Raw genomic sequence first — 19,008 nt, 5'->3', positions numbered from 1 at the left:
TACTTTCACGTATGCAGGACTATCTGTCTACCCCTCCGGGCCTACTGCATTCTTCCTTTAGTCTAATTCTATGAAACCTAGCAATTACTTTAACTTCAATTTTATTTAAAGAACATTATCAACACTTCTATTCCTTATCACTATCTTTACTAACTACATACTATCACTATATAAAACATTATTACTATCTAGCTATGTAAGGCAACATTATCATGTTCTAAGCTAAGTGCAACAATTGAACATTCCCTTTAAGGGGGAACCAAGTCTCTTTTGAGGTAGTGCAAATCATCAATTTGCAAGTCTGTTCAAAGTAAGAACTTCCGCGCTGTAATCAGGAACAGTCTCTTCAAAAAGCTCTTCTTTTTGTAAAACCAGTAGGGAGCACCTTTAAGAAGGTGCAAACTATGTACAGGCAGTTTGTAATCATGCGCAGTTCATGATTTAAATGTTCTTTTGAAAAAAACAGTGATGAACTTGGTGCAAACTGGAAACAATAGGGATCCTGGGTCAACAAAGGGATCCCTTTAAGAATTATCCCTAGACGGGTTTAGCAGCAAAAGAGGAAAAGTTTTAAAATAACTATATACCTACTCAGGTTTCCGAGGTTCATCCTCATAGTAGGTTGCAAGGCATCAGTTGGTAGGGAACACTTCCTGACCGTGGAAGCTTCGGTTCCGTGTTCTCGTCTGATGCAGCATCAGTGTCATTGGGTCGTTCCTCAGGTGCAGCCGGGTCACCAGGGGTCTGGATTTGAATGTCGGTTTTGGTAGCAAGTTCAGTAGCGGCAATAATGCAAACAGCGGTGGTAGTAGTAGGATTTGTCAATTCGGAGTTAGTCGTAGTCAGGACAGCGGGTGGCACTACCGCGAGCTCGCATCGCTTGACATTCCGAGCGCACCAGCCTTGCACACTCCGATGGCGAGTGTAGGTCACCTGGTCCCCTCTGTGTAAGATTCGGTTCCGATATCCGTCGCGATATTGGACCTCCACGTCATAGCTGGTAACAAAGACTTCAGTCGGTAGTCCCGGTTCTTGTATAAAGCCCCAACCCCGTTTCGGGTGAAAGGCTAGTACAGTTCCCTGTTTTACCAAGTTCTTATTACCGCGATCGGTCTTTGGTTTTTGTACTCTCGGTGGGTCTCGTTGTTCTGTCTCCTTTCGGTTTTTCCAGTTTGAAATTAGGCATTGTTGATACTGCTCCCAGGTGAGCGCAGCAATATAGATCCCTTCTTCGCTGGACCCGTCTGGTCTAGTCCTTGGCGCATCCCATTGGAAGATCACCCCCTCTGAGCTCACGTCTAGTGGTTCTCCCATAGCTGGTGGTAACGGAGGTACTGTCTTCTCCACGGTGTCAAGGGCTACCATGACGAGCTCAGCGGCAGGGAATCGGTCACTTCTGGGACAGGGAGCGGTCACAGGAGCAGGATCGGTCGGTAGAGCAGGGGCACTTCCCATACCTGCGTCTGATGTGGTTCCACCGATGCCGATCTGTTCCACTGATGGGAACACTGGAATCGGCTGCGGCTCGGACCACTGGTCTTCCAATGCGACCCTCTGGCACAGCTCCGACTTCCATTGCTTCACATCTGCTGGCTCCGCGCTCGGGATATGTTGACTCGGCTCTTCCGCCTGCGGCTCCAAGATGTTTGGGTCCTCCAGCGGCGGTGAGTTCGGATCTGCCTCCGGTCGGCGGGGACAGTCCTGGATCGCTTCGTCGTCGTTCAGGTACTCGCTGGTCTCCCTCGTTGTTTTGAGATCGGCGATCGCACATACACATGGCTCCGCCATTATCAGGGGGCCATCCTCCTTCTTGTCCTGGTTCCCGCCGTTGCAAATCAGGGGGCGGTCCTCCTGTGCTTTGGGGGACGTCGCCTTCTTGCAGCAGTAGTCCGAGAGGGTGGTCATCACTTTTGGCGCCGCTTTGGTAGTCTCCTCCCATGGCACGCCCTTCGTCTTCTCCTGCGCTCCTCGTGGCGCTGTAATGGCGGCGATTTTGGCGGGATTTTTTGGCGGCAAGTGGCAGCACACAGTTTTTGCAATAAATCACAGTTCAAGCACAATTCAGACACAGCTCCAAGGCACACATGACCTGATTTTCAGGCTTAAGTAGATCCTGTTTGTGACTCCAAAGTTTGGAGCGCCTCCAGGCGCAGGGCAGTGGGGTACTCGGTACCGGGTCCCTCTGTCTTGGTTCTGGGGATGTCACGGTGGCCCGACCCGGTCTGTGACCCTGCTAAGGGGCGCCCAATTAAAGGTGTAGAAGTTTGTCAAGTGTTCGTGACGCCACCTGTGGTGTTCGGTCAGGGTGATCGATGCTGCTTAGGGGTCTGCTGGGGTGATGTTATGGCAGCTAGATGGAATACCTTCCCACAGGTGAAGTGTGTCCCCAGGGCTTCCCAGTAAGGTAGATGATGATGGTGTAGGTCGCAGTAAATAACAAGGACACAAGGTTGCAGTCTCTTTACCTTTTACTGTAGACTTCAGCGTCCACAATCCAGAGCACTGCTAACAGGGCTGGCTGAATCCGGCCGGTCCGAAGGCACATCCAGAGTTCCCTTTGCAGGTGGAAATCAGTAGCCTTCCTACTTGCGCCTGTGTGTTGTAGTATTTCCCTGCTGAGCACCACGGGATAGTCCTCACAACTGTCGTGTATGTTTCTGATATTCTCTCTCTCCGTCCTCCAAATGGTATGGATAGGACGACCCGTATGACGGGGTAGGCCTGGAGCTATTTTGTAGAGACGCCTCTCTCCCACAATTTGCCTCCGTTGTCTTCATTAGGTTAAAGGTTGGGCAGCCAACTTGGAATTAACTGTCCTGCCATAGTTTGAAGTAATGCGTAGAGCCTATTACTCCCTCGGTGTTCCGGCAACCGGCTACGCGCCTCAGAAGGATGTTGCCGATCTTAAGGCAGAACTCCTCCCGGTATTATCTCCTTGTGCTGTGATCTCGTTTCTCACTTCTCCACAATATACTCCGCTTCTTGTCCTTTCTTAGGATGCTGCCGCAATGAGGTGCAGGCGCAGCTTCGTAATGTTCTATCTCTTGCTAAGTCTCTGCCAGGATCCCACCCCTGACAGGGACCTCTGTCTGCAGCTCAGATGTTCCTCCTTCTCCCCCTGTCTGCCTGACAGGTCTTTCCTGGGTCTCACCCAGCAGCTTTTTCCGACTAGCTTCCTATCCAACCCCCAGTTTTACCCGAGTGTGAGGAGTGGCCTAATAGATAGAACCTTTTGCTCCCCCTGGTGGCCGGAGTGTGAAGTGTAGTGTGTGACTGTGATACCTGGTCAGGTGAACTCCTTCAGTGCCATCAGACGTACCATCACTCCCCCTTGTGGAAGAGCGACAATACTGCAACGACCAGGACTCTGGGGCGCTGCACTACCTCTCTGGTTCTGCTCAAGCTAAGTTGCTTCCCCCTTGTTTGTGTCATGACTCTGGACAGGATGGTGCTGCCTCCATCCTGGTCAAGTCAGGGTTAATTTTAGTTTGGGGCAGCTATTTCATTTTGGCAGTTCCTGGATTGTGTGTGGGCTTGTGGTTGCTGACCCAGGTTCTCATCCATAAACGTTGTGCCTCTGTGCTTGTGTGCCTTGCTGTGTATGACTCGGTTTTGTTCTCTGACTTTCATCTTTGCATTCTGCTTTGTACTGCTCTGTCTCTCCTGGTTATCAAACCCCTTGGCTTGTCCCTGTTTACTCTTTGTCTTATCCCTAAGGTACTTCACTCCCTCCTGGTTTTGACCCTCGGCTCTATTTGACTACGTTTCCTGTCTGTGCCCTGCACACTGTGTATTCAGTGTCATTCCCTACACTCACATGCTGTGGCTTCGCCCCCCTGGTCACGTGACTGCTCTGTGCCAGGTCCTGCACTCACTGAATTAGAGTAAGGTCCTTGAGTTCGGCGTGACTTGTTTCTGTACTCATTACATTTATTCGTGCCCCCCCTGATAGCACCCCCTAGGCTGTGCCAGTGACACCTTAGGTGTCACGATAGCTTGTTTCCCTTATTGTCCTTAGTGTTCAGTGGGAACAGACCAATGATCATCCCTCCTTCCCTATTCAGGGACTAGTTCTAGGGATATACAGGGCTTAGGTTCCTGCTTGACGATTGGTCTGGAACTAATATAGGGACATAGGGGAGGCAGGGTGCTATTAGATCTACCTAGGGGGCTCCACTCCCCCTTTCCCTAGCATTTGAGCTTTCTTCCCCTCTTCCCCTCATGTTGCACTTAGTCTTCCCACTCTGTGTGTGACATCTCTTTACAGCTGTTAATGACATACTGCAAGTTGCATTTTTATGCAATACAATTATATAAGCCGGGTGATGACCTGAAGACTTTGATGTTGTATTCATACACTGATGATGGTACTGGTGCTGTATTCAAGTACTGATGGTAGTTTTGGTGATTTAGGGTACTGTAACACTCTGCAACTTTCCAACGATCACGACCAGCAATACGACCTGGCCGTGATCGTTGGAAAGTCGTTGTGTGGTCGCTGGAGAGCTCTCACACAGACCGCTCTCCAGCGACCAACGATGCCGAAGGCCCCGGGTAACCAGGGTAAACATTGGGTTACTAAGCGCAGGGCCGCGCTTAGTAACCCGATGTTTACCCTGGTTACCACCGTAAAAGTAAAAAAAAAAAACAGTACATACTCACATTCCGGTGTCCATCAGGTCCCTTGCAGTCTGCTTCCCGCACTGACTGAGTGCCGCCGTAAAGTGAAAGCAGATCACAGCGGTGACGTCACCGCTGTGCTCTGCTCTTACTTTCCGGCCGGCAGTCAGTCAGAGCGGGAAGCAGACTGCAAGGGACCTGACGGACACCGGAATGTGAGTATGTACTGTTTGTTTTTTTTACTTTTACGATGGTAACCAGGGTAAACATCGGGTTACTAAGCGCGGCCCTGTGCTTAGTAACCCGATGTTTACCCTGGTTACAAGCGAACGCATCGTTGGATCGGTGTCACACACACCGATCCAACGATGACAGCGGGAGATCCAGCGACGAAAGAAAGTTCCAAACGATCTGCTGCGACGTACGATTCTCAGCGGGGTCCCTGATCGCTGCTGCGTGTCAGACACAGCGATATCGTATGGATATCGCTGGAACGTCACGGATCGTACCGTCGTAGCGACAAAAGTGCCACTGTGTGACAGTACCCTTAGTCATGTACTGATTTTGGTTCTAGTGATGTAGTAATATACTGATAGTCGTTCTGTTGAAGTCATGTACTACTGGTAGCACTGTTGATGTAGTTGTGTATTGATGGATTTTCTTGTCATGTATTAATGTAGACAATGTAATCTTTAATTTATTAGACTTGATACTAGATTTTTATAGGTTTAGTGTGTTGTACTGAAAATAAGCTGTTTGAAAGAGGCCATATGTGTCAGCTGAACAAGTGTTTAACTAAAGTCACATACACTATAGACAGCTGTCCACTCATTTGGTTGGCTGCTATCTCATTTAACTCTACTATAAACAAAAGCCTGTGTTTTCTATGAGAGAGTTGCTGCTAGACGTCTCTGGTAGCAGCGTATCACTTAGAAGGCAAAATGATCTGTAGCCCGAAAAGGATCCTTATCTCCCCCAATAATCATCAGTCAGAGGCACCCATACGCATCAGATTGTTGGTCCAACCTATCAACATTGGTGGGTTTGACCAACTTTAGTCTAATGTGAATGGTGGCCTTAACTACTATCTAAAAGGTATATGCATTGTTATGACCTCAGTTGAAAAGTAGTGTCTCATTAATGGACTGCTAATGGCGATATGTGTGCCTTCTATAAAAAAGACAGGCAAGAACAATCAGAAAATGTTCAGCAAGAAGTGCTCTCCTACTGTTTTCATAAGTTTAAATTTTTTTTATCTTTGACAGTATAGAGATAATCAGTAAGGCTAGTTTCACACTAGCATTCGGCAGGGCTGAGGATGTCAGCCTTCTTCCTCCGTTAAGCCCCGCACACTGCTGCACCTCTTCTTTCAGCTCAACCTACTGTACGTCTGCATGAGTCCTGAATATCCTATCTTTAACATTGGGTACGCAGGCCATGCAGATGTATGCGGATGCCTCCGCACTGAACTGCGTCGAACGCAACATGTTGCATTTTGTTGCGGTCGGCGCAGCGTCAAAATGATGCATGCAGAGGCATCCGCATACATCCGCATGGCCTGCGTACCCAATGCTAAAGATAGGGTACGCAGGACGCATGCAGACATAAGCGGAGCTGAAGGAAGAGGTTCGGCAGTGGGTGGGGCTTAACAGAGGAAGAACAGATATTGTTTAGAGTAAAATAAGTACTCTTCAACTCTTGGATTGACCACTCTCCAAATGCCAATCAGACATGGCATTTAATTTTGCAAAAGATTTATAGGAAATGGGAAGTGAGAGTCGTGAAAAAGGGGAGAGCTATATTGTAGGGTCTAGAACTATACTGGAAGCACCCATGATTGGAAGGACTGGTTTATGTGTACTGATAACTTCAGAGAGTATTTTTTTTAAATGCTATAGGAATCATTAAGTTAGTCAACTATACAATATATAGTAGTATTAACTAATTTTGTAGTTTATGCAGTCTATAATCAATGTAAAGGTCCCACTCAAACCTCTCCTGCTACTGCAAGTTCTTCACTAAAATGCTCTTGCTAGCCAAAATTTGTGCACAGTCTTCACGAAAGCTGTGTACTAATGTGAAGTACAAGTGGAGTACAGAGGAGGAGCTTCATCAGCAGGCTTGCTTCAAAGAATTAGGGAAAACTGATGTCCTGTGTGCCAAATAATTGAGCAGTAGTAATTATCAGATAGGTATATTGGATTGAATACATAGACATTGCCCTCTTGAGGTTATAATGCATGCTACAACTTTTTTCCACTTGATATTATACAGATACAAATTTTGCTTAGATTTCCACAATTTGTTGGCACCAACAAATATTCTGATATGACTATGCTCCTATGTGTGGTCACAATGCTGTAGCTAAGATTTTTAGGTAGTTTTGAATGCAAAGGTGGAGCATGCAGTACTGTCATATGTCACTGCAGGAGTGGGATTTACATTTTTATCAACAGTTTTCCTCAAGGGGTACATAGAAATCATGGGGCTCCATAGAAAAATTCTTAATTTGCCACTCCCCCCCAAAAAAAAAAATCAGAGGGTTTATAGAAGAGCATAATCTCAGAACGTTGCAACCTTAGAAAATATTTTTTCCAACGCAATAAGATACCCCATAAAGTATGATGGCAACAAAAGTGCCCCCCAAACACAGTATGATACCCCCACAGTGAGTTCCTCCACAGTACCCTCCACATAATCTGTATGATGCCCCCAAAGTGACCCCACCACTGTATGATAGCCTCCACAGTCCCCCCACACAGTATTATGGCCCCAACAGTTTCCCCCACACAGTATGAGTCCCCCAGCACTCAACACAATATGATAATAATAATAATAATTTTTATTTATATAGCGCCAACATATTCCGCAGCACTTTACAATTAAGCGGGGACATGTACAAACAATAAATTCGGTACAAGTTAAGACTATTTAAACAGTGAACATTAGGAGTGAGGTTCCTGCTCGCAAGCTTACAATCTACAATGAAATGGGGGGACACAATAGGTGAAAAGTGATTGCTATTTCAGGTCTGGCAATTATAATAAATAGGGATTTTCATACAAAGCTGCATGATCCTGTCATCAGCCCGTGTGTTTAAGTGCAATAGTCAAGTATCAAGTGCAGTTATCATGTGTACGGAGGGTGTGGAGACAGATGAATAGTAGGGTGTAGATTCAGAGTAATATTTGGAAGGAGGGAGTAGGGCAAAGTTAGTTTACTGAGTAGTTGATGTGGTAGGCTTGTTTGAAGAGATGAGTTTTCAAAGCGTGCTTAAATAGGTCAGGGCTAGGTATCAGTCTGATCGTCTGGGGAAGTGCATTCCAGAGAGCTGGCGCATCACGAGAAAAGTCTTGGAGATGGAGGTGTGAGGTTCGGATTACAGGGGATGTTAAGGTACCTTCACACTAAACAACTTTCCAACGAGAACGACAACGATCCGTGACGTTGCAGTGTCCTTGATAGCGATCTCGTTGTGTTTGACACGCAGCAGCGATCTGGATCCAGCTGTTATATCGCTGGTCGGAGCTAGAAGTCTGGAACTTTATTTGGTCACTAGATCGGCGTGTATCGTCATGTTTGACAGCCAAAGCAACGATGTCAGCAATGTTTTTACATGGAGCGTGAACGATAAGTGAGTCGCCGTTACGTCACTGGATCGCTCCTGCATCGTTCTGGAGCTGCTATGTTTGACGTCTCTACAGCGACCTAACAGCGATGCTCCAGCGATCTAGTTTAACGGTAACGTAACGGTACCTTTAGTCTTAGGTCGTTTGTAGAAAGGAGGGCACGTGTAGGGCGATAGACAGAGATGAGAGAGGAGATATAAGGTGGTGCAGAACTGTGGAGAGCTTTGTGGGTGAGAGAGATGAGTTTGTACTGGACCCTGTATTGAATGGGTAGCCAGTGTAATGACTGGCACAAGATTTGGTGAAGCGGCTGGACAGAAATATGACTCTGGCTGCAGCATTCAAGATGGATTGGAGAGGAGAAACTTTGGTAAGAGGGAGACCGATCAGAAGAGAGTTGCAGTAGTCCAGATGGGAATGAATAATAGCGACAGTAAGAGTCTTAGCAGTTTCAATGGTGAGAAAAGGTCGCATTCTGGAGATGTTTTTAAGATGCAGGTGACAAGAGCGAGTGAGTGATCGGATATAGGGAGTAAAGGAAAGTTCAGTGTCGAATATGACCCCAAGACAGCGGGCATGCTGCTTGGGAGTTATGATTGAACCCTCCAGGGTAATTTCGATGTTGGGTAGAGTGAGGTTAGTAGAAGGGAGAAACACAAGAAGTTCCGTTTTGGAGAGATTTAGCTTCAGGTAGAGGGAGGACATGATGTTAGAGACAGCAGACAGACAATCCTTGGTATTTTGAATTAGGGTAGGGGTGATGTCGGGGGAAGAAGTGTATAATTGGGTGTTATCAGCATAGAGATGATACTGGAACCCAAATCTGCTGATTGTTTGTCCAATAGGGGCCGTGTAAAGAGAGAAGAGGAGGGGGCCTAGGACTGAGCCTTGCGGAACCCCGATAGTAAGGGGACGAGGAGAGGAAGAGGAGCCGGCAAAAGATACAGTGAAGGAGCGGTCAGAGGGGTAGGAGGAGAACCAGGAGAGGGCTGTGTCCTTGGGGCTTATAGAGCGGAGCATAGTGAGGAGGAGCTGGTGATCCACAGTGTCAAATGTGGCAGAGAGATCCAGGAGAATCAGCAGAGAGCAATGACCTTTGGATTTAGCTGTTATGAGATCATTAGAGACTTTAGTGAGGGCAGTTTCAGTGGAGTGTAAAGAGCGGAAACCAGATTGTAAGGGGTCAAGAAGAGAGTTATATGAGAGATAGCGGATTAGACGGGAGTGGACCAAGCGTTTGAGGAGTTCAGAGATGAAGGAAAGGTTAGAGACAGGTCTGTAGTTAGCAGTGCAGTTCTGGTCCAGGGATGACTTTTTAAGTAAAGGGGTTATGATGGCATGTTTAAATGAGGGAAAGATACCTGAAGAAAGAGAGAGGTTAAATATTTTAGTCAGGTAAGTGGTGACCACTGGTGAGAGAGACTGCAGGATATGTGAAGGAATGGGGTCACTGTTGCAGGTTGTAGGCCGAGCAGAAGCGAGGAGCTTGGAAACTTCTTCTTCTGAAACAGGCTCAAAGATGTCTAGTGAGCTTGAGGTGGGGCAGGGAAGGGGATGGCCCCACTACAGCTCTCCACACAGTATGATGGCCATCCATACAGAATAATGGCCTCCACACAGCCATCCAAAAAGTATGAAGGCCCCCACATGACCCTGCCCTGCACTCAGTTTGATGCCCTTAACACAACATTCCACACAATATGATGACCCCCACACAACCCTCTACACAATATGATGGACCCAACACATATCCCTCCATAAAGTATGATGGCCCGCACAATGTATAGTGGCCCCCAAACTGTATAATACCCTCCATAATGTATAATGACCTCCACATTGTTTAATGTCCCCCCTAGCCCTTCACACAGTATAACAGCTCCCACACAGCCTTTAACACAGTATAATGGCCCCCATTCAGTATAATGGGCCCTACACAGTATAATGCCTCAGACACAGCCCTTTAAACAATATAATACACTCTACACAATATAATGACTTTCACATAACTCTCCAAACAGTATAATGTCCTCTACATAACCGTCCAACAGTATATTGACCCCCACATAGCCCTCCAAACATTTTAATGATCCCACAGCCCATCGTATAGTTTAAGGGCCCTCACATAGTACCCCACACAGCCCACCACACAGTATGATCACCCCATTAAGTACAATCTACTCACTAATTTTAAAAAAGTACAAAACTTTCCCCACGCCCTCGCTGCTCCAGTCTCTGCAACATTTGTTCTGAAACTCCTCACAGCGGGCTTGATTTAATGATGTAATCGCGCCCTGTTGCGCTGAGACATCATAGCTGAAATGCACAGAAAGAATGATGGAAGAGGGAGTTTATGGCTCCCTGTTCCATCATTGGTTTCATTTGTATCTACATCCAAGAAGCCCCATAGCGGCCGCCACTTCCCTCCCTGTTTGAGTGAGAAAGACCAGGCCCCTTTCCGCAGACCACATGTAGTGCCATGCCCTTCACTCACTCATATAATAAAAGTACTGGTAACCAAAATTAAAGACACATTTTCCTGCACATAATGTAATGGATACAGTATTCCTCGCAGTCCTATGTAATAGGACTAGCACTACAAATGTACAAACTGTAATGACTCATTGAGTACTGATCATGTAATAAAGCTTATACATGTGCTTCACAGGATTATGAAATCTACACATTGTTCAGCACATCTCGGTAGGGCTGTTTCCGTTCCTGACCAACTAACTGCAAAAGTTTAACCCTAGAATGCATAAACCAGGACTTAGTCCCGGTAACCTTACTTTTTTGCTATTTTCTGCAAAATTGCTTTAGTGCATTTTTCATATCTTACTTTGCAATTTTGAAATAAACTTGTAAAAGTTATTTATTTGAGTTCCTACAAATGATTTGCACAAGGGCCTAAAAGGCCCAGGTTATGTGAAGGTGTATATTTCAGATGTCACATATTCTAGGCTGCTAATAACATAACTACAGGTGTAAAAAAAAAATCCTTAAAATGAGTCTGTCACCCCCAAAATGGCATTTGAACTGCCTAAACATTTATATAGGGGACCTAGCCCGAATTTACATCAAACTAGACTTAACTTTATAATTAAAAATTAACATTTATTTTATATGCAAATGAGGGTGCTTTGGCGCACCCTTGGCATGACCTATGCCTTGGTGCACCATCACGCCCTCCTATTTGCACAAAAAAGCTTCTACATCACATTGATTGATTTGTTTCTAAGCCCTAGTACATTTGCGGCATCTCTTGCTTGTGACGGCGCAATGACATGGTGTCACTTAGTAACAAGGGACTGTGGGCACTTACCTGATCCCTCGAACTATCCCTGTTCCCCTGATCATACAGGATAGTGAACATGGTTGCCATGCTCTTATCTTCTTACCTTTATCTATTCCCTCTCCCACCCATGGAGGTGTGAGGCTGAAGCATATAGGCAAACACTAACCAGACACAGGGTAAACATACAGGGATAAAAGAAAACTACAATCATACAAATACACTCACAAAACAACAGAGTGGGAAACAGGAGAAATAGGAAGGAAGAAACCAAATGGGAGAGGATAAGGATAAACATGCAAACAAACTCCACTCAGCAATATGCTCAAAAACTCTCCAACCACCTACGCCAAACACTGAACTCTCTTCTTCAACTCCAAACCAGGTAATGGTAACTATCACTGGTAAGGTCAGAATCAAGGAGGAAGGTTCTTTTATCTGCTGTGAATAATAAATTCAGAGCAGCTGATAACACTCAAGACAGAGAACTCGGGAGTCCAACTAAGAAGTTTAACCCTTGTAGCACCAGAGCAAATAAATCCAAAACTGATAATAGTACTGTGAAGCTGTTCTAACTACTGCATGTGTATGTGTCACCAAATGATGCAAACATCTGACCCCACTCTGTCACTGTATCCAGTGACACACTAATAGTGACGCTCATATAGTCAGTGCGGGCACGCACACAGCTGCTGTGGACATGCTCTGATTTCTGGCTTCAGCTATCTGTGGCCCTAGCTTCTTACACTTGGAAGGCTGGCTCAATAAATATCTAAAGACAGAATTTTCAAGGAACTGATGAGATGAGGTTGACTCTTGAAGGACTTGATGGATTGGACCATGATTGTATCAGTAACAAGCACATATCTCCACTTCAACTCAGACACCAGCAAGGTGGAGGTGGGCTTCTGTAATGGGCTGGTATTATTAAAGATAAGCTAGTTGGACATTTTCTGTTTGAAGATCGACTCAAAATCAACTCCCAAATCTACTGCAAGTTTTTAGACAACACTTTCTTTAAACAGTGTTACAGGGAAAAGTCTGTATCTTCACACTCTCAATTCTAATGCCATTCCCTCTCCATTATGTCTTTTCTAACACTGCCCCCTACAATCTACCCCCTCTCCACACAGAAAAGTAAGCTAAAATAAAAACGGAACTATCTTTTGCTCCAATATGAAGCGCTCACATTCACCACTACCTTCGCTGCCTCTGGGCTCCAAGCCCTTGCAGCACGACTCCAGTGGAGTGATGACATGACCCCTAGTGCTGCTGCATAACTTGAGAAACCGATATACATCAGGGCAGAGAGCTGATTAGCAATGCCAGCTTGTAAATATTTTGAATTAAATCTTGTAAAGGGAATTGGATTAAATTCTGCAGCCTCACCTGGGTCACCGAACTATTGATTATGCTTTTTAAACACTTGTCAGGGCTGGTGCAACATCATCTGCGTGACGTGATGCACAGATGACGTAGTGCCAGCCATGGCTAATCAAAAGCCGCACCAGAATACCGGAAGGTAAGAGATTCGTGAGCCTCTAATCTTGCTTCTAAGTGCCACTGGATGCTGCATCGGAGTCTCATGAATCAATCTACTAATCTCTAATTCCATTGCACATGTCTATATAATATGAGCATTTGAACAAACTTTAAGCATGAATTTTAATTATTCCATCAGGATAGTTGAGTTTGTAGAAGACTTTGCCATGGCTGCTTAAGGTCAAGTAGGTCACATTAGGTTTTACTTGGATGGATGTCAAAAACTCCACCAAACCAGATAATAAACCTGAATGAGCTGGTATGGGCAGCTGTGTGGATTTTGTGAATAACTGTTGCCTGCTTTGTTATGAATACATCTAACTAGGCATCTAGGCCATAAGAGCACTTGATCTGTGACTTGATCTGTGAGGCCGTCCTGTTTCTATTTTTCACTTAAGGTACCGTCACATTAAGCGACGCTGCAGCGATCAAGACAACGATGCCGATCGCTGCAGCATCGCTGTTTCGTCGCTGTTTGGTCGCTGGAGAGCTGTCACACAGACAGCTCTCCAGCAACCAACGATGCCAGTCCCCGGGTAACCAGGGTAAACATCGGGTTACTAAGCGCAGGGCCGCGCTTAGTAACCCGATGTTTACCCTGGTTACCAGTGTAAATGTAAAAAAAAAAAAAACACTACATACTTACATTCCGGTGTCTGTGGCGTCCCCCGGCGTCCGCATCCCTGCACTGTGTCAGTGCCGGCCGTAAAGCACAGCGGTGACGTCACCGCTGTGCTCTGCTTTACGGCTGGCCGGCGCTGACACAGTGCAGGACAGCAGAACGCCGGAGGACGCCACAGACACCGGAATGTAAGTATGTAGTGTTTGTTTTTTTTTACATTTACACTGGTAACCAGGGTAAACATCAGGTTACTAAGCGCGGCCCTGCGCTTAGTAACCCGATGTTTACCTTGGTTACAAGTGAAGACATCGCTGAATCGGCATCACACACGCCGACTCAGCGATGTCAGCGGGTGATCCAGCGACGAAATAAAGTTCTGGACTTTCTGCTCCAACCAACGATGTCACAGCAGGATCCAGATCGCTGCTGCGTGTCAAACACAACGATATCGCTATCCAGGACGCTGCAACGTCACGGATCGATAGCGATATCGTTGTTAAGTTGGTCAGTGTGAAGGTACCTTTAGAATCCCTTCTTGATAATTAGCTGAACTAAGATAAGCAGTTGATCTTGAAGCTCATGGGCCCAATGCAAAATCTACAACAGGGGCCCCTGTTTTTAATAGTATTGGTCTTTTAATATGGGCAAAAGGGACCTTTGGACCCTCATATTCTGTGGAACCCAGATGTGACTGCAAACCCCGCAATTATAGTTATGTACCTGCATGCAAGAATCATCAACAGAAAGCTTTACCTCCAAATGGGTTTACAAAAGACAACATCTTAGATAAGACAGAGACATCATAGAATTGATTGGACACATTGGCTACAATCATCATGTGTGGAGATAAAAAGGAAAAGCTTTGTAAAGAAAGAGGGAGTTATTATTGCGAGTTGTGTAGATAATGGGATGAATAGACTTGACTAAATATCAAAAAATTCTGGAAGTCAGTGTCCCACAGTCAGTAAAGAAGCTAAAGCTCTGAAGTTAACATTCAACTACTTCAGGAAATAAAAAATGTTGAATGTGCATGACTTTTGGATATGGGATGGACCCCACTCCATCTTAAAACCACCATAACTGCAGTAAACCTAGACACTAAAATAAATACACAAAACATGTTATTTTGGTTGTCAAAATGGCCACAGCTTTTATTTAAATCACAGGATTAAATAATCACAGTAGGAGTCAGGTGGAGTGCTAGTACATTGGGATTCACAAGTACTGTGATATCCCCAGCACCAGGACAGACAGCCATAAAGGGGCGGCACGCACTGGCTTGCCATTCAAGCAGAGCCAGTAAACTTTCAGGGCACCAATGACCCTATTATCCTCACTCCTGTGCTTAACCACTGTGTCCGCCCCTGATTGACGTTACCATTACAACATCCTTGAGGCTGACCACCAAAGCCGAGCCTGCTCACCATCATGAGGTTTTACATCGTCTATTAGTTAAAATGAGTCCACCTTAACTTGTCTGCAACTTCCACCTGACTCCTAAACCGCAAAGTCAAGATGGGTTATAAATTCCAAGTCATATTTCACTCCTTTTTTTTTTTTTAATTACATCACTTTTGTAAACTTAAAAACTACACCGTGTTCCAAATTATTATGCAAATTGCATTTAAGTGTCATAAAGATTTAATTGTTTTGTTTTTCAAATAAATTCATAGATGGTATTGTGTCTCAGGGCTCAATGGATCACTGAAATCAATCTTAAACACATGTGATAATTAGTTTTCCAGGTGATTCTAATTAAAGAAAAACTACTTAAAAATTATGTTCCACATTATTAAGCAGGCCACAGTTTTCAAGTAACATGGGAAAGAAAAAGGATCTCTCTGCTGCGGAAAAGCATCAAATCGTGAAATGCCTTGGTCAAGGGATGAAAACATTAGATATTTCCTGAAAACTTAAGCGTGGTCATCATACTGTTAAGAGATTTGTGGCTGAATCTGAGCACAGACGTGTTCGTGCTGATAAAGGCATAATGAGGAAGGTTTCTGCCAAGCAAGTTCATCAGATTAAGACAGCAGCTGCTAAAAAGCCATTACAAACCAGCAAACAGATATTTGAAGTTGCTGGTGCCTTTCGAGTCCCTCGAACCTCAAGGTGTAGGATCCTTCAAAGGCTTGCTTTGGTTCATAAACCTACTATTCGGCCACCCCTAAACAGTGTTCACAAGCAGAAACGGTTGCAGTGGGCCCAGACATATATGCAGACTAATTTTCAAACAGTCTTGTTTACTGATGAGTGTCGAGCAACCCTGGATGGTCCAGATGGATGGAGTAGTGGATGGTTGGTGGATGGTCACCATGTCCCAACAAGGCTGCGACGTCAGCAAGGAGGTGGGGGAGTCAAGTTTTGGGCCTGAAACATGGGGAAACAGCTGTTAGGGCCCTTTAAGGTTCCTGAAGGTGTGAAAATGACCTCTGCAAAGTATATAAAGTTTCTGACTGACAACTTTCTTCCATGGTATAAAAAGCAGAAATGTGCCTTCAGGAGCAAAATCATCTTCATTCATGACAATGCACCATCTCATGCGGTAAAGAATACCTCTGAGCCATTGGCTGCTATGGGCATAAAAGGAGATAAACTCATGGTGTGGCCACCATCTTTCCCTGACCTCAACCCTATAGAGAACCTTTGGAGTATCATCAAGCAAAAGATCTATGAGGGAGGGAGGTAGTTCACATCAAAACAGCAGCTCTGGGAGGCTATTCTGACTTCATGCAAAGAAATACAGGCAGGAACTCTTCAAAAACTCACAAGTTTAATGGATTAAAGAATTGTGAAGGTGATATCAAATAAGTGTTCCTATATTAACATGTAACTTGGCCTGTAAGGATGTTTTGGAGTTAAATAACTTTTTTGTTCAGTGAATGTGACCTCCTAATGCTGCAAATTCCACAAATGAGCATTTTCAGTTCTTTAAAACATATCAAATGTTTAGAACTTCTACTGTGCCTAATAATTTGGAACAGTGCATTTTGAGTTTTCATTCATTTTGGAGATTATACTGTTATCATTAGGAGGTTTCATCAATAAAATTTGATGTATACTCTAACGGATAATGACTTTAAGGCTGTGTGCACACGTTGCTGATTTTTTGTGTTTTTTTCGTGTTTTTTTCGCTATAAAAATGCTATAAAACCGCAAAAAAAGCATACATTAAGCATCCCATCATTTAGAATGAATTCTGCAATTTTTGTGCACATAATGCGTTTTTTTTCCGCGAAAAAAAACGCATCGCGGTAAAAAAAGCAGCATGTTCATTAATTTTGCGGATTTTTTTGCGGATTTCCCACTATATAATGCATTGGGAAATGTCTGGAAAAAATGCACCAAAAACGTGGTAAAAACGCACAAAAAAAGCGCAAAAACGCATGCAGATTTCTTGCAGATTTCCTGGAGAAAATTTCAGGTTTTTCTCAGGGAATTTCTGCAATAAATCCTGAACGTGTGCACATAGCCTTATTAGACTGACTGTCATTTGCACCGACCATTTAGGAAAACCCGGGAAAAATATCATTTACATAATAGTTTGGAACATGATGTAGAAGTCCCTGCAAAAGCATTAAGGGAACTAAACTTGGCAAACCTCCGACTCACAAAGAGTCATCTTACAGTGCTCAGGAGAGGAAAAAACCCCAGTGGAGGAAACCTCTAGGGAACCATGGCTGAAGGATTGCCCTTCCCTTGGGCTTAGAAGGTTAATGCAACTGATAACTCTTTATAGCCGATATAAAATTGAACCTGGTATAAGATATACAATGGCAAATTCAAAAATTCAAGAAAGCATTCATCATTATACAAGCAATAATTAAAGCGTTATAGGACAGAGATTATAAACAGGGCGGGAAGTGGGGTAATGTTTCCTCCAGTACATCCTGGGAGAGAGAGACAGAGTTACCTCCCTATATAAGCCCCACCCTTCTCACAGTAACACACCAGGCACAGACATACTTAGCTCCTTCATCTTAAAGCAACATCACTCTTGTTTTAAATCTACACCGTAATACAAACAAAGCTGCAGGAGTTAAAGGTCCACCCATCCCCAAGTCATGTCCACCTCCGTCTAGTCTCCGGTGGTTTCTTTCTGATTACCAATTAATTTTTAGAAAACAAAGGTTGAGGGATAAAAGAAAGGTTAATCACTTCCTAAGTTAAATGGGTTTTCCGACCACATAATATTGATGACTCATGAGTGGGATAGGTCCTCAATACGACATTCTTGGGGGTCCACCACCTCAACAATCAGCTGTTATTTGCTCCAACTGGATGTAAACATATTCAGTGGAGCTACAAAGCCCAGCTACATTCAAAGAAGCAAATAACAGCTGTGTTATTGTGTGGGTGTTGGGAGTCGGACCCCCATGATCTCATATTGATGTATTTTACCAATATGTCCTCAGCATGCTGTTATTTGACAGCTGCTTTCTCTTTTCTAACCTGAGTAGATTTCTAAGTTTCAGTGTTCAGTAGTGTGTACAGTCGATCACTGACACTAAAGTGGCTCTCCAGTTTAGAAAGCCATTTTTCACATACTGTATTAACAAATTCTGAGTAGCTCTGGAGAGCCTGTATCTCTAGTTCTATAGGACCTGGCCTCTTATGAATTACAAAGATGACCTATTGATTTGATTGAGCGCTGTGTAATGTACAGTATTCCCTGTGGTGGTGCTGCAAGAAAATTCAACAATGAGTGCCATTCTTCTGCACAGACTGCAGGTAGGGGTCACAGCAGGATGCCCTGTCATCAGCTTATTTCCAAGGGAACACTTTCTGAAAGTAGGGATTGTCCAAACCAGAGGTCCCATTTGGTACCAATTGGATAATGAATTTTATTTTGAAGCACCGTAATGTTTATTGACTTTTGGACATTTTGGTTGTTATGATGTATGTTATTAATTGATCTAATGATCATAATAATATATACTATAAATTGTAACTATTTTTACAAGCATGCACATCAGTATATTGGAAAAGTGCTTTCATACTGCTTGTTTATTGTGAATTCAATATGTAAATATTATTTTCAAGGGACAACCTTTTAAAAAGCTAATAATAAATAATTTATTAATTTTAAGTTTAATAATGAATTTCTAAAAAAGCACATAAATCTCTACAGTGCACAAACAGCGAGAAATAAGTTACCAATAGTCTATAGGATCAGACCACTAAACTGGTCTGTATGATCAGACCATATTAGACTTAAGATGTAATGCATATACAGTATATACAATGTCTTTCCCACTTAAGAATATATTTTTGGTTCCATAGGGGGAGACATGAAGATACACAAA

This window comes from Ranitomeya variabilis, chromosome 1, assembly GCF_051348905.1.
Source record: "Ranitomeya variabilis isolate aRanVar5 chromosome 1, aRanVar5.hap1, whole genome shotgun sequence".
Lineage (NCBI taxonomy): Eukaryota > Metazoa > Chordata > Amphibia > Anura > Dendrobatidae > Ranitomeya > Ranitomeya variabilis.
This window is presented reverse-complemented; position numbering follows the sequence as displayed.